This window comes from Schistocerca serialis, chromosome 10, assembly GCF_023864345.2.
Source record: "Schistocerca serialis cubense isolate TAMUIC-IGC-003099 chromosome 10, iqSchSeri2.2, whole genome shotgun sequence".
Lineage (NCBI taxonomy): Eukaryota > Metazoa > Arthropoda > Insecta > Orthoptera > Acrididae > Schistocerca > Schistocerca serialis.
The window spans coordinates 190,148,810-190,165,556 of record NC_064647.1 but is presented as its reverse complement, the minus strand read 5'-3'; the positions used below and the strand labels follow the sequence as shown (position 1 = coordinate 190,165,556).

Sequence of the window (16,747 nt, the reverse complement as noted above, 5' to 3'; positions counted from 1 at the left end):
AAGACGGAGCTAGACCCCATCGAAGCAGGAGAGTGTTTGATATCCTGGAGGAGCACTTTGGGGACCGCATTCTGGCTCTGGGGTACCCAGAAGCCACTGGCGTGGGCCTCGGCTGGGCGCCATATTCTCCGGATCTGAACACATGCCACTCGTTTTTGTGGCGCTATATTCAAGACAAGGTGTACAGCAATGACTGCAAAGCCACTGCTGAGCTGAAAATAGCCATACAGGAGGTCATCGACAGCATCGATGTTCCGACACTACAGCGGGTCATGCAGAATTTCGATATTCATCTGCGCCATATCATCGCCAGTGATGCCAGGCATATCGAACATGTCATAACCTAAATCCGAATATCTACGAGGGGCGTCTGAAAAATCCGAGACATAGCACCACCGGCGCGTATCGAGGTCATGTTTAGTTAGTAGCATCTTTGGAAAGAACGCACACCAAGTTTCAGCCATATTGGTCTATTTCTTTGTGTTTGGCATTCGTGTGAATAACGGAAGTCGAGTGATTGTCAAAAAATGGGACGAAAAAGAATTTCGCGTGATGATTAAACATTACTTTATGAAAGTCAAAACACCTCAGGAGACTAAAGAGAAGCTTGATAAACATTACGGTGACTCTGCACCTTCGATCAGAACAGTTTATAAGAGGTTTCAAAATTTTCGGTGTGGCCACATGGCCACAAGTGATGCTGAACGTTCTGGACGCCCTGTGGAGGTTACGACTCCAGAAATCATTGATAAAATCCATGATATGGTGATATGACAGAAGAGTTAAGGAGCGTGAGATTGCTAGTGCTGTGGGCATCTCGAATGAACGGTTACATAATATTTTGCATAAACATTTGGACATGAGAAAGCTATCCGCAAGATGGGTTCCGCGATTGCTCACGCTTGACCAAAAACGAAATAGTGTGAAGTGTTGGAAGGATGGTTTGCAGCTGTTCAGGAAGAATTCGCAGGACTTTAAGCGTCGTTTCGTTACTGTGGATGAAACATGGATACATTACTATATTCCTGAGACGAAACAACAATCTAAACAATGGGTTAAGAAGGGAGAATCTGCAACAAAAAAGACGAAGACCATTCCTTTGGCCGGAAAGGTTATGGCAACTGTCTTTTGGGATTCGCAGGGGCTGATCCTCATCGACTATCTGGAAAAGGGTAAAACTATTACAGCTGCATATGATTCATCGTTGTTGGATAGTTTGAAAACAGAGCTGCAAGACAAACGCCGGCGATTTGACCGCAAAAAAGTCCTTCTCCATCACGACAATGCACCAGCACACACCTCAGCAGTTGTGGTCGCAAAATTAATGGGAATATGATTCCAACTCGTTTCACATCCCCCCTATTCTCCAGACTTGGCTCCCTCGGACTACTATTTGTTCCCAATTTGAAGAAATGGCTGGAGGGACAAATTGTTTATCCAAACGGGGAGGTGTGTGCAGCAAGTAATAGCTATTTTGCGGACTTGGACGATTGCTATTATTCGGAAGGGATCAACAAATTAGAACAGCATTGGACGAAGTGTATAATTCTAAAAGGAGACTACCGTAAAATGGGGTTACTTTGTGACTGTAGGGGCTACTTTGTGACACGTTAATTTTCGCTTATTTCGAATCTCCCGCTGCGTCCAAGATGCCTAGAAACCAAAGATTAGCGCCAGCGGCAGCGAGCTGCATCTGCCGCACTTGTTTTGGTCGTCGGCAGTGCGTTCGTATTGAAACCTGCTTTGGAGCCATTGTTTGAATTGTTGTAAACTTTGTCTGCTGGAGCCGTTCATGTGAAAGAACTGCAGAAAACAGGTATGTATGCCTGATTGTTAATTGTTTATGTAAGCAGTATAATTATACAACCATAAAACCAGCATACCAGTAGTAGAAGCGACCAATTATAAGACGAAGGCGAAATCTTCGAGTCCTGGTGCCGGCAATACTCAGCAGCTGAAGAAAAAGTGTTCTGAAATCTCAAGAAGAGTCACTGATAAGGTCGAGTCCTTAGATGAGAGCGAAAGCATGAAGTGGACTGATGAAGATCCGAGTGACTCGAAAGCTGTGAAAGTTCATCAGATGAGCCATCAGACAGAGACGCACCTTATACTACCGGTAAGTGACATCGAGACACAAGAAACGTCCACCACTTGAAAAGGGCCACTAAGAAGGCCCCTGAATGCACATTCAAACTTGATGACTTTGTAGTAGTGAACTTCGAGGGGGAAATGTTCCCTGGAAGAGTGAGTGATATCAAGCCAGGAGGCTACATGGTAAGTGCCATAGAGAGTTCAAAAATTTACTGCAAGTGGCCAGAACGACATGATTCCATTTATTATTTAACAGAGGACGTTCTGAATAAAATAGCACTTCCAACACCAGTAGGAAAGCGAGGTCTTTTTGATGTTAAAGATTTACTTTCAGATTAAGTAGCTACCTTTGTAAATTCTTTATGTTGTCAAACAATAAACCAATGTTTATATATTGCTTTAAATAAATATCTGATGGGGTAATTTTGTGTCAATGTTAATTTTCCATGCATTTCGAAGCAAAAACAAAGCTTGTGACATAGTAGCCCCACCCAGTGGAGTAACTTTGTGACAACTTGTAACAATTATATAATGGTTTTCTGATGAACATGTTTATTTGAATAACATATCGCCACATAGTGGAAGGTTTAAGCAGCTTCTTGGTATTACTTACTAAACTTCATAATTTACACTGTGTGGCCCATGCGAGCAAAACCTTAAAAACTGTCACAAAGTAACCCCATTTTACGGTATGTCGAAAAATAAAAAAGGTTTACCCCAAACACGTAAGTGGTTTTTATTTTTGCACGGACATTTCAAACGCCACTCGTATAGGGATGTTTGTTGTTGACTAAAGTGTGTGCACGCTGCAGTTTTTAAGTAATTTACGTTTTTTTTCCATATAGTTCAATGTGTCAGTCTACACGACCAGAATCTGTTTGGATTTTCTGTTAGGTTTCGAGACAATGTCTCGTTGTGGAAACTTCTTCTTTAAATAGTGAGATAACTTTTCGTTCACCGTCGTCATTTTAGGAAGTTTTTTATTTTACTGCGTTTTAGCTGTCGGAGGTGAGTCGCTTCCCTGGCGAGTGCGAACAGACCGAGAGCGGCGGCGTAGCCTCAATAGGTCCGCGAGGAGGAAAGTGGTCTGCCGTTAGGTGGCCTCAGGCCGGGGGGAGGGGGAGGGGGAGCCAGAAGTGTGTCGCTCTTATATAGCCGGGTTCACGGCCAGGGCCGATACTCAGCCGCCAACCACTGCAGCCGCCGCAACGGGACGTCTTCCGCTAAGCCAGCCACCCCACACCGACAGCAACAACGGTGAGTGACGATGTGCTTAACCAGAATGTGTTTCCGAATATTTAACGTCAAAAGCAATCTCGATAAGCAAGGAAAAAATACTTCACTTGTCACGTCGGCAGGCTACTAGTTTCTGAGATAAACTGGAGAATCAGTCACGATCGCCTTTACAGCAGCCGTGTATGCAGATTAATTTACAGGAATCGATGTTCGCCCGCTTCGCAGAAAACTGGCCGTTGTTCTTGCTTGTGCCCAAAGTAGTTACAGCACCCTTTTGTCGTCGTCAGTGCGTATTTTTATTACAGTCTGTGAAATAGAACACGTAAGTAATCTCTATTGTAACGAAATTACGCCTATAAACATTTTTGGTCTATTGTGAGATTTACCTTGTTCTGTAAACTGTCAGGTACTGCAGTACCATGTTTCCGTCCTTCTACAGGTTACCAGTGCAACGAAGTGTTGTTATTGTGGTGTTACTTTGCGAGTTAATAAATAATTTTATTTGTAAACTTCATTCTGTTGCTTCAACATGCTTCGTAACTACAAGGCGTTTCACAGTTCATGTTACACACTTTAAGAGGTTGTATAGGGGAATTAGTAGATAAAGTTTTGGATAGGAACCGATGTCCAGAAACATGATTCAGTGATGCTCCAGAGCGTTAAAGACACAGGCAGCGACGCCTGTAAATGTATGTCATGCAGAGTGATTCCGTGGGGTCGTTACAAACTCTCTAGGATGATGGAGAAGGATTGATATATCAATTAGAGGTAAGGGTCCCTGTGCCGGAAACATACGAGTCGATAGCCATGGGTGACAAACTTTCTGATAACTCTGACAGTGGAATACATGTACTGTTGCTGTTGTTGCTAGACTGTAGGTCAGGCAACTTTCAGAGGTGGCAGTGTGGACCAAAACATGGAGAAAATGTCCATTAAACGTGGACCCTAAACTGCACACCTGAGGAGCTAAGAGAACTTGTTCAGCAGACGAAACAGTAGCGAAGAAGAACAAGTGCTCATGGCTCCACAGGTATGCAGCTCAGTGTCCAAGTTTACAAGACATTTTGTCCTTCTTTTGGTCCATACTACTGCCTCTGAAAGTTGCCTGAGCTACAGTCTTAGCAACAACAGTATGAGACCGATTTCGCTCATAACTTTCGATTCGCTCCTTTCCGGTACGGGGACCCTGACCTCAAATTGATACACTTATCCTTCTCCGTCATACTAGAAAGCCTGAAGCATCGTCACGGTATTAGCCTGTATATAGACACATTTACAGGCCCCGGCGCCTATCACTTTGACGATTTATAGCGTCGCTGGATGAGGTTTCCTATGTAAAACTTGGTCGACTAGGCCCCATCTACAGCCTCTAGAAGTTTTTTAATATGAACTGTAAAACACTCTCTACGCTATGTGATGAGCTACAGGCCACAAAATAACGTTTGTAGATAAAATCATTTATGAACTCGCCAAGTGACATCACAGTAACAAGATTTCGTTGCAATGGCAAACTGTAGAATAACGAAAAGATGGTGTCGCAGTACCTAACAATTTAGACAATAAATTTAAATTTGTAATAGACTTGAAATATATTTAAGCGTAATTTTGTTACAGTGGCTATGACTTAAAGTGCGTTTCCATTTCACTGACCGGATTAAAAATACCTACTGACGGTCCTGCGCGAGACGCACAGACATCATAAGGAAGAACAACAACGGATGCATTTGGAACCCCACAGATGAGCTGAGTCCCGCGTTTGCACGCCGGGCATTGAACGTTGGCGCTCCCGCATTTAGAGGACGCGGGTTCCGTTCTTCGGACATACTACGTGCTTCTTGTTTCGTTTTTTTTTTTTTTATATGTATTTCTTCTAACAAGGCAAGTGCCGCTACTCGAACGGCTAGAATGTACTAACATGATTTTAAAATACGGCTGTGTTCTAGCACACGTGCCGATAAATCTCCAAATTTATGTACAGTCAACGTTTCGAGATTAGCTAACACAAAGACGACGAGCAAAAATCTCTGGTAGAACCATAGCGACAGTTTTATATAGCTGTTTAGAGAGTACAACCTCTGTTCGAGTTGGTTTTGAACACTAGCGAATTATGGATGTGTGTGATGTCCTTAGGTTAGTTAGGTTTAAGTGGTTCTAAGTTCTAGGGGACCAATGACCTCAGCAGTTAAGTCCCATAGTGCTCAGAGCCATTTGAACCACTAGCGAATTGACAAGTCGCGTATCGCGTTACGTGGCCAATATCTCACCATCCGCGTTCATTCTGTTACCTGCATGAAACTTCCTGTACTTGCACACACAGTTATAGACGTAAAAAGATCTGTGTACTAAGTCGATATTGCTCTCACGTCATTGTACTGCTGCAATGTGGATACAGCGGAAACAATGCAGCTTGTCAGCATGCCCCTGGCAAACTCTTCCATTCCGCTGTGTTGTAATCGCTCCATTTCATCGAAACACATTCGCACCTGGACGACGAATAAGAGGAGGACGTATGACAACAGTATTTGGGAAATTTGACTCTCACGGTGTCGAGAATAGACTCCTGATGAAAGCTAACCCACGTGTGCTAGTAACAAGAATCCCACAGTAAAGGCACCAATGAAATCAAATACTCTTTTCGGAATGGTGAGGCCTGGGGATGGCGGTAATGTGCCGCCGAAACTAGTCGTGTGATAGAATAAAGACTTATCAAGGTACAGCTGTGGAGGTACTTTTTCTGATATATATCATCAGCCAAAGTCCCTCGTCATGTAACAAGAGGGGCATCCATAAATTTGACACTGTACCACACAAGCGGCTCGTAGTGAATTTGCTTCCTTATGGAATATCGTCTCAGTTATGTGACTGGATCTGTGATTTCCTGTCAGAGAGTTTACAGTTCGTAGTAATTGACGGAAAGTCATCGAGTAAAACAGAAGTGATTTCTGGCGTTCCCCAAGGTAGTGTTATAGGCCCTTTGCTGTTCCTTATCTATATAAACGATTTGGGAGGCAATCTGAGCAGCCGTCTTAGATTGTTTGCAGATGACGCTGTCGTTTATCGACTAATGAAGTCATCAGAAGATCAAAACAAACTGCAAAAAGATTTAGAAGAAATATCGGAATGGTGCGAAAAGTGGCAGTTGCCCTTAAATAACGAAAAGTGTGAGGTTATCCACATGAGTGCTAAAAGGAACTCGTTAAACTTCGGTTACACGATAAATCAGTCTAATCTACGTAGAAGCCGCAAATTCAACTAAATACCTAGGTATAACAAATATGAACAACTTAAATTGGAAGGAACACATATAAAATGTTGTGGGGAAGGCTAACCAAAGACTGCGTTTTATTGGCAGGACACTACTAAGGAGACTGCCTACACTACGCTTGTCCGTCCTCTTTTAGAATACCTCTGCGCGATGTGGGATCCTTACCAGGTAGGACTGACGGAATACATTGCAAAAGTTCAAAGAAAGTCAGCACGTTTTGTATTATCGCGAAATATGGGCGAGAGTGTCACAGAAATGATACAGGATTTGGGCTGGAAATCATTAAAAGAAAGGCGTTTTTCGTTGCGAAGGATTCTTCTCACGAAATTCCAATCACCAACCTTCTCCTCTGAATGCGAAAATATTTTATTGACACCGACCTACATAGGGAGGAACGATCACCACGATAAAATAAGGGAAATCAGAGCTCGTACGGAAAGATATAGGTGATCATTCTTTCCGCGCGCTATACGAGATTGGAATAACAGAGAACCCTCTGCCAGGCACTTATATGTGATTTGCAGAGTCTCCATGTAAATGTAGATGTAGAAACTAGTCGTGTGACAGAATAAAGACATTCTCAAGATACAGCTGTGAAGGTACTTTGTTTCATATTTATCATCAGCTTAAGTCCCTCGCCATGTAACAAGATGGACATCCATAAATTGAACATCGAAAATTATTTTTCTCGTCAAATAACTGAGCTTTCCACGGCTGAAATAATTGTGATTAGAATATTTTATCGATTTTCGTTCTCATTTGTGCATAGAGTAGGCTTCTCTGTAGAACATAAATACCTTTTAGGTTTCAAATATTTCGTCTGTCTTGCTAGAGAACGCTAATAGGAAAAAAATATCAGGACCTCGCGAAAGTTTTCAGCGTGTGACGAAAACAAAGAACACAATGTAGATTAAAATACACAAAATATGATCCATTTCTATAGTTGCTCGCCCAAAATGGGTTTTAACTTCCGAAGTTAGCAGTCGCCGCCAAGGTTCCTTGATTCCGCGGATTCTCAGTGTGCAGCATACGCAGAAATTTAGAACGTCAAACTCGGCACGATCTACAAGTTGTTTCCGTAAGAGGGTGCAAAAATGCAACAGGACATAGAGAATGCTCCACTGAACAATCTGAGGTAGGGAACCCGAGGTCGGAGAAGCCAGCTTATGGAGATGCAGAGGTAAATTTGTCTACCGCTTTATACAGCATTACTGTTTTCCACCTTGTTTGCAACTAACATGTGTACAAGTTTATAAGTACTGTGTTGTTTAATACGCCGGCCGCTGTGGCCGAGCAGTTCTAAGCGCTTCAGTCCGAAACCGCGCTCCTGCTACGGTCGCAGGTTCGAATCCTGGCTCGGCGATGAATGTGTGTGATGATCTTAGGTTAGTTAGGTTTAAGTAGTTCTCAGTCTAGGGGACTGATGACCTCAAATGTTAAGTCCCATTGTGCTTAGAGCATTTTTTTAATTTTTTTTTTAACAGCCAAGGGGACAATGTAAATCCAAGCCACCTTATGGACAAGTAAACAAAACCTGCATCATGACTTCCTAGTAATCCGGCTCATTCTCCTTGCTTCCTTGCAGGAAATTAAGAATGTATATGTAAATAAACAAACGGTTCAAATGGCTCTAAGCACTATGGGACTTAACATCTGCGGTTATCAATCCCCTAGACTTAGAACTACTTAAACCTAACTAAGGACATCACACACGTGCATGCCTGAGGCAGGGTTCGAACCTGGGACTGTAGCAGCAGCGCGGTTCCGGACTGAAGCGCTTCGAACCGCTCGCCCACCGCGGCCGGCTCCGACGAGTGAACCGCAATATGTGCGTGGTAGAGTAACTATGGTGTACGCGTACGTGGAGAAAGTGTTTGCAGAGCAATCGCCGACGGAAGAATAAAGAGAACCAGCCCGCATTCGCCGAGGCAGATGGAAAACCGCCTTAAAAACCATCCGCAGACTGGCCGGCAAGCCGGACCTCGACACTAATCCGCCGGACGCCCGGAAAGCAGTGCGTTAGACCGCACGGCTAACCGGACGGGCTACTTCAGACATTACTCGACTCCATGCTAAATAGTGTTGCGGCACTTTTGTGTGCTCTAGGGGGCCCTACACGATAATAGGCAGGTGTACCAGTTTCTTTGACTATTCAGTGTACATCTACATCTACATCTACGTCCATACTCCGCAAGCCACCTGACGGTGTGTGGCGGAGGGTACCTTCAGTACCTCTATCGGTTCTCCCTTCTATTCCAGTCTCGTATTGTTCGTGGAAAGAAGGACTGTCGGTATGCCTCTGTGTGGGCTCTAATCTCTCTGGTTTTATCCTCATGGTCTCTTCGCGAGATATACGTAGGAGGGAGCAATATACTGCTTGACTCTTCGGTGAAGGTATGTTCTCGAAACTTCAATAAAAGCCCGTACCGAGCTACTGAGCGTCTCTCCTGCAGAGTCTTCCACTGGAGTTTATCTATCATCTCCGTAACGCTTTCGCGATTACTAAATGATCCTGTAACGAAGCGCGCTGCTCTCCGTTGGATCTTCTCTATCTCTTCTATCAACCCTATCTGGTACGGATCCCACACTGCTGAGCAGTATTCAAGCAGTGGGCGAACAAGCGTACTGTAACCTACTTCCTTTGTTTTCGGATTGCATTTCCTTAGGATTCTTCCAATGAATCTCAGTCTGGCATCTGCTTTACCGACGATCAACATTATATGATCATTCCATTTTAAATCACTCCTAATGCGTACTCCCAGATAATTTATGGTATTAACTGCTTCCAGTTGCTGACCTGCTATTTTGTAGCTAAATGATAAAGGATCTATCTTTCTGTATATTCGCAGCACATTACACTTGTCTACATTGAGATTCAATTGCCATTCCCTGCACCATGCGTCAATTCGCTGCAGATCCTCCTGCATTTCAATACAATTTTCCATTGTTACAACCTCTCGGTACACCACAGCATCATCTGCAAAAAGCCTCAGTGAACTTCCGATGTCATCCACCAGGTCATTTATGTATATTGTGAATAGCAACGGTCCTATGACACTCCCCTGCGGCACACCTGAAATCACTCTTACTTCGGAAGACTTCTCTCCATTGAGAATAACATGCTGCGTCCTGTTATCTAGGAACTCCTCAATCCAATCACACAATTGGTCTGATAGTCCATATGCTCTTACTTTGTTCATTAAACGACTGTGGGGAACTGTATCGAACGCCTTGCGGAAGTCAAGAAACACGGCATCTACCTGTGAACCCGTGTCTATGGCCCTCTGAGTCTCGTGGACGAATAGCGCGAGCTGGGTTTCACATGACCGTCTTTTTCGAAACCCATGCTGATTCCTACAGAGTAGATTTCTAGTCTCCAGAAAAGTCATTATACTCGAACACAATACGTGTTCCAAAATTCTGCAACTGATCGACGTTAGAGATATAGGCCTATAGTTCTGCACATCTGTTCGACGTCCCTTCTTGAAAACGGGGATGACCTGTGCCCTTTTCCAATCCTTTGGAACGCTACGCTCTTCTAGAGACCTACGGTACACCGCTGCAAGAAGGGGGGCAAGTTCCTTCGCGTACTCTGTGTAAAATTGAACTGGTATCCCATCAGGTCCAGAGGCCTTTCCTCTTTTGAGCGATTTTAATTGTTTCTCTATCCCTCTGTCGTCTATTTCGATATCTACCATTTTGTCATCTGTGCGACAATCTAGAGAAGGAACTACAGTGCAATCTTCCTCTGTGAAACAACTTTGGAAAAAGACATTTAGTATTTCGGCCTTTAGTCTGTCATCCTCTGTTTCAGTACCATTTTGGTCACAGAGTGTCTGGACATTTTGTTTTGATCCACCTACCGCTTTGACATAAGACCAAAATTTCTTAGGATTTTCTGCCAAGTCAGTACATAGAACTTTACTTTCGAATTCATTGAACGCCTCTCGCATAGCCCTCCTCACACTACATTTCGCTTCGTGTAATTTTTGTTTGTCTGCAAGGCTTTGGCTATGTTTATGTTTGCTGTGAAGTTCCCTTTGCTTCCGCAGCAGTTTTCTAACTCGGTTGTTGTACCACGGTGGCTCTTTCCCATCTCTTACGATCTTGCTTGGCACATACTCATCTAACGCATAATGTACGACGGTTTTGAACTTCGTCCACTGATCCTCAACACTATCTGTGCTTGAGACAAAACTTTTGTGTTGAGCGAACAGGTACTCTGAAATCTGCTTTTTGTCACTTTTTCTAAACAGAAAAATCTTCCTACCCTTTTTAATATTCCCATTTACGGCTGAAATCATCGATGCCGTAACCGCTTTATGATCGCTGATTCCCTGTTCTGCGTTAACTTTTTCAAATAGTTCGGGTCTGTTTGTCACCAGAAGGTCTAATATGTTATCCCCACGAGTCGGTTCTCTGTTTAACTGCTCAAGGTAGTTTTCAGATAAAGCACTTAAAAAAATTTCACAGGATTCTTTGTCCCTGCCACCCGTTATGAACGTTTGAGTGTCCCAGTCTATATCTGGCAAATTAAAATCTCCACCCAGAACTATAACATGGTGGGGATATCTACTCGAAATATTTTCCAAATTATCCTTCAGGTGCTCAGCCACAACAGCTGTTGAGCCAGGGGGCCTAAGTCCTTTTTGGGGCCACAGCTAAACACTACCTCAAACAACATAAAAGGAATAACATCAACCAGAGAAGAACTGTTACAAGAACTTTGCAGACAGGACCAGTGTCACGTGCTGTGCATACAAGAACCACATAGGAGCTGCGACATGCGTAGACTGAAGATAAACGGAACGCTCCTTGCCGTCGAAAGACCACGTGACAGATACGGAAGCGGTATCTAGCGTTCATCTACACTCCTAGAAATTGAAATAAGAACACCGTGAATTCATTGTCCCAGGAAGGGGAAACTTTATTGACACATTCCTGGGGTCAGATACATCACATGATCACACTGACAGAACCACAGGCACATAGACACAGCCAACAGAGCATGCACAATGTCGGCACTAGTACAGTGTATATCCACCTTTCGCAGCAATGCAGGCTGCTATTCTCCCATGGAGACGATCGTAGAGATGCTGGATGTAGTCCTGTGGAACGGCTTGCCATGCCATTTCCACCTGGCGCCTCAGTTGGACCAGCGTTCGTGCTGGACGTGCAGACCGCGTGAGACGACGCTTCATCCAATCCCAAACATGCTCAATGGGGGACAGATCCGGAGATCTTGCTGGCCAGGGTAGTTGACTTACACCTTCTAGAGCACGTTGGGTGGCACGGGATACATGCGGACGTGCATTGTCCTGTTGGAACAGCAAGTTCCCTTGCCGGTCTAGGAATGGTAGAACGATGGGTTCGATGACGGTTTGGATGTACCGTGCACTATTCAGTGTCCCCTCGACGATCACCAGTGGTGTACGGCCAGTGTAGGAGATCGCTCCCCACACCATGATGCCGGGTGTTGGCCCTGTGTGCCTCGGTCGTATGCAGTCCTGATTGTGGCGCTCACCTGCACGGCGCCAAACACGCATACGACCATCATTGGTACCAAGGCAGAAGCGACTCTCATCGCTGAAGACGACACGTCTCCATTCGTCCCTCCATTCACGCCTGTCGCGACACCACTGGAGGCGGGCTGCACGATGTTGGGGCGTGAGCGGAAGACGGCCTAACGGTGTGCGGGACCGTAGCCCAGCTTCATGGAGACGGTTGCGAATGGTCCTCGCCGATACCCCAGGAGCAACAGTGTCCCTAATTTGCTGGGAAGTGGGGGTGCGGTCCCCTACGGCACTGCGTAGGATCCTACGGTGTTGGCGTGCATCCGTGCGTCGCTGCGGTCCGGTCCCAGGTCGACGGGCACGTGCACCTTCCGCCGTCCACTGGCGACAACATCGATGTACTGTGGAGACATCACGCCCCACGTGTTGAGCAATTCGGCGGTACGTCCACCCGGCCTCCCGCATGCCCACTATACGCCCTCGCTCAAAGTCCGTCAACTGCACATACGGTTCACGTCCACGCTGTCGCGGCATGCTACCAGTGTTAAAGACTGCGATGGAGCTCCGTATGCCACGGCAAACTGGCTGACACTGACGGCGGCGGTGCACAAATGCTGCGCAGCTAGCGCCATTCGACGGCCGACACCGCGGTTCCTGGTGCGTCCGCTGTGCCGTGCGTGTGATCATTGCTTGTACAGCCCTACCGCGGTTGGTCCCGGCGGAGGTTCGAGTCCTCCCTCGGGCATGAGTGTGTGTGTTTGTCCTTGGGATAATTTAGGTTAAGTAATGTGTAAGCTTAGGAACTGATGACCTTAGCAGTTATGTCCCATAAGATTTCACACACATATGAACATTTTTTTCCTATCCACAGCACTCGCAGAGGGAAATAACAACGAAATCATAAGTATTGAGACGGCTCATTGGACCATTGTCCGCCCCCGGTAGCTGAGTGGTCAGCGCGACGGACTGACAATCCTAAGGGTCCGGGTTCGATTCCCGGCTGGGTCGGAGATTTTCTTCGCCCAGGCAGTGGGCGTTGAGTTGTCCTAATCATCATCATTTCGTCCCCATCGAGCACAGGTCGCCGCAGTGGCGTCAAATCGAAAGACGTGCACCAGGCGAACGGTGTACCCGACGGGAGGCCCTAGCCACACGACATTTCATTTCATTTCATTGGACCATTCAGTTGCCTAATTCACTTTTAAAGTGTTTCTTTCTTTGTCGGAAATGGATATTGGTTTCTCGTGAGCCCAGTGGCTGTGGCAGGCTGGCCTTTGTTTTGGGGGGCCAGTCGCCTCGCTAGCCGCGGCTGCGCCCCCTCGGTATGTGGGCCGCCGCTGCCGCTGCCGCTGCCGCATCCGGCTTTCTCCCGTGCGGCCGCCTCCGCCTCGTCGCCTAGGCTGGCCGGCGTGCTCTCAGCTGACTCTGACCGAGGCGAGGCGAGGCGAGGCGAGGCGAGGCGAGGTCACGGCAGAAGCGCGCCGCGCCCGCTCGCCCGCTGTTCGCCGCTTCGAATCCCATACGCTGCTCCCGAGCCACACGCGAGCTATGCGATTCCGTTTGCGCGTTCACCTGTTTCCGTTTTCTACCGCTCTAATCTGACCGGTGTTCTGTTCTACATCTGCGTCGACATATAAGCTGTTTCCGTTACTCTGGAACCGCGGGACCGCTGCGGTCGCAGGTTCGAATCCTGCCTCGGGCATGGATGTGTGTGATGTCCTTAGGTTAGTTAGGTTTAAGTAGTTCTAAGTCTAGGGGACAGATGACCTCAGATGTTAAGTCCCATAGCGCTCAGAGCCATTTGAACTCTCAAGTGCGTGCTGAAATATTAAAATACACTACTGGCCATTAAAATTGCTACACCACGAAGATGTGCTGCAGAAGTGAAATTTAACCGACAGGAAGAAGATGCTGTGATATGCAAATGATTAGCTTTTCAGAGCATTCACACAAGGTTGGCACCGGTGGCGACACCTACAACGTGCTGACGTGAGGAAACTTTCCAACCGATTTCTCATACACAAACAGCAGTTGACCGGTGTTGCCTGGTGAAACGTTGTTGTGATGCCTCGCGTAAGGAGGAGGAATGCGTACCTTCATGTTTCCGACTTTAATAAAGGGCGGATTGTAGCCTATCGAGATTCCGGTTTATCGTATCGCGACATTGCTGCTCACGTTGATCGAGATTCAATGACTGTTAGCAGAATATGGAATGAGTGGGTTCAGGAGGGTAATACGGAACGCCGTGCTGGATCCCAACGGCCTCGTATCACTAGCAGTCGAGACGACTGGGATCTTACCCGCGTGGCTGTAACGGATCGTGCAGCCACGTCTCGATCTCTGAGTCAACAAATGGGGACGTTTGCAAGACAACAACCATCTGCACGAACAGTTCGACGACGTTCGCAGCAGCATGGATTGTCAGCTCGGAGACCACGGCTGCGGTTACCCCTGACGCTGCATCACAGGCAGGAGCGCCTTGACGGTGTACTCAACGACGAACCTGGGTACACGAATGGCAAAACGTCATTTTTTCGGATGAATCCAGGTTCTGTTTACAGCATCACGATGGTCGCATCTGTGTTTGGCGAGATCGCGGTGAACGCACATTGGAAGCGTGTATTCGTCATCGCCATACTGGCGTATCACCCGGCGTGATGGTATGGGGTGCCATCGATTACACGTCTCGGTCACCTCTTGTTCGCATTGACGGCACTTTTAACTGTGAGCGTTACATTTTACACGTGTTACGACCCGTGGCTCTACCCTTCATTCGATCCCTGCGAAACCCTACATTTCAGCAGGATAATGCACGACAGCATGTTGCAGGTCCGTTACGGGCCTTTCTGGATACAGAAAATGTTCGACTGCTGCCCTGGCCAGCACATTCTCCAGATCTGTCACCAACTGAAAACGTCTGGTCAATGGTGGTCGAGCAACTGGCTCGTCACAATACGCCACTCACTACCCTTGATGAACTGTGGTATCGTGTTGAAGCTGCACGGACAGCTGTACCTGTAGACTCCATCCAAGCTCTGACTCAATGCCCATGCGTATCGGGGCCGTTATTACGGCCAGAGGTGGTTGTTCTGGGTACTGATTTCTCAGGATCTATGCACCCAAATTGCGTGAAAATGTAATGACATGTCAGTTGTAGTATAATAGATTTGTCCAATGAATACCCGTTTATCATCTGCATTTCTTCTCGGTGTAGCAATTTTAAGGGCCAGTAGTGTATGTCTGACCAGTGTGTAACATGTCATCATCGAAAATACATATCTCTGATCTCATAGACTAGTTGTCGTATCACAGAATACGAGTACATATCGAAGATGCATAACATGGCTGAAATTGTGCGCTATGAAAAACCACTGAAAACAGTACGGCGTACTCAAAACTAATATATTGCTGTGACCTGCATTCGTCACTTCTGTTACGATCTCTGCCAGTGTTTTGACAACAGAAGTTGTGAATGCAGGTCATAGGCATAAATTGGCTGTTAAATGCGCCATACAGTATGTTAATGGTTTTTTATTGTACACAACGTCACCGATATTATGTATCTTCGATATGTATTCGCATCCTGTAAAACAAATGATCTATAAGACTAGATACATTTTTTTCCGATTACATATCACAGACATTTCAACTTACACTTGAGAATAGCTACAAAGCCGGAATCGTGATTGTGTGCAATAGATGAACAATCAACTGTACGATGGCGGATATGGCAGGGGAATATAATGGCAATAAAGAAAAAAATGGCGGGGATCGCTTTCAAAACAATCTGTACGACTGTGGTCCTCCACGAAGAACAGATCTAACTCAAGATTCATTCTGCACAGTACATCGCAGAAACTTAGTTGCAAGTATTAGTCGCAGTTTCTGCATTTCCCACAGCAGTGGTACTATGAGAAGCCCTCTCTGCCATGCGCTTCCCAGTCGTTTGCACAGTACGGGTGTAGGTATAGATGTTGTAGCCTTCATGAAACTCGACTGAAACTTCGTGTTTTTCCTAAATAAAAAAAAAGAATCGTCAACGCCTTGTGGAACATGACTGAAGAGAGCTTACCGTGAGACGCGTGGGCAATTTCTAACACTTCAGCGCATTCGATTTTCCATAAAAATTTAGCTGGGAAAAAGATTTGTTCCGCGTCGAGCCAGCACTATTTCACCGAAAGCCAAAAAGGGCCCCTGTCAACTGGCATACGGAAATCATCAAAAAATTCGACCGGTGTAATTCAAAATTCATAAACGAGAGTGTGTCCGGAGAAGAAACTTAGACATGCGCATTCGAGCCGAAAACCAGGTAGCAGTCAAGTGTCTGAGTGTTCTCAGATGCCCCGCAAATGACTGAAGGCGTTTGTTCCCAGAGCACTCCCAAGAAAACGACAGCTCGTTTCTTCGGCTGCACTGCATCTGACACGGTCACACCGATTTGAAGGACCGAAAACAGTTATTGCTGAAACGTAATCAACAGTTTGTTTGGCACAAGTCAGCGAGGATATCAGAAAAAGCAAGCGAAAACGTCGCGTCGTCATTCATCACTAGAATAGTATTTTTGCCGTAGCATGTCAGACAGTTGAACACTTATCGCAGGAGAACACGGACTTCATTACCGTCTCACTGCCCTCCTTACCTT

At 46.0% G+C, this 16,747-nt stretch overlaps 1 protein-coding gene across 2 annotated transcripts in view; it reads left to right on the top strand.

The window, feature by feature from the left end:
- The window catches only part of LOC126424885 (uncharacterized), a 326,155-nt gene that overhangs the window by 233,942 nt on the left and 75,466 nt on the right, over window positions 1–16,747 (top strand). Inside the window, exon 1 of one of the 2 annotated variants that reach the window (XM_050087718.1) lies at window positions 3,283–3,348. The exons of the other annotated variant lie outside the window; for it this stretch is intronic. The gene's annotated coding sequence lies outside the window, so the exon portion shown is untranslated. Of the gene's footprint in view, window positions 1–3,282; window positions 3,349–16,747 lie in introns of those variants that run through there. 2 annotated transcript variants of the gene reach the window in all.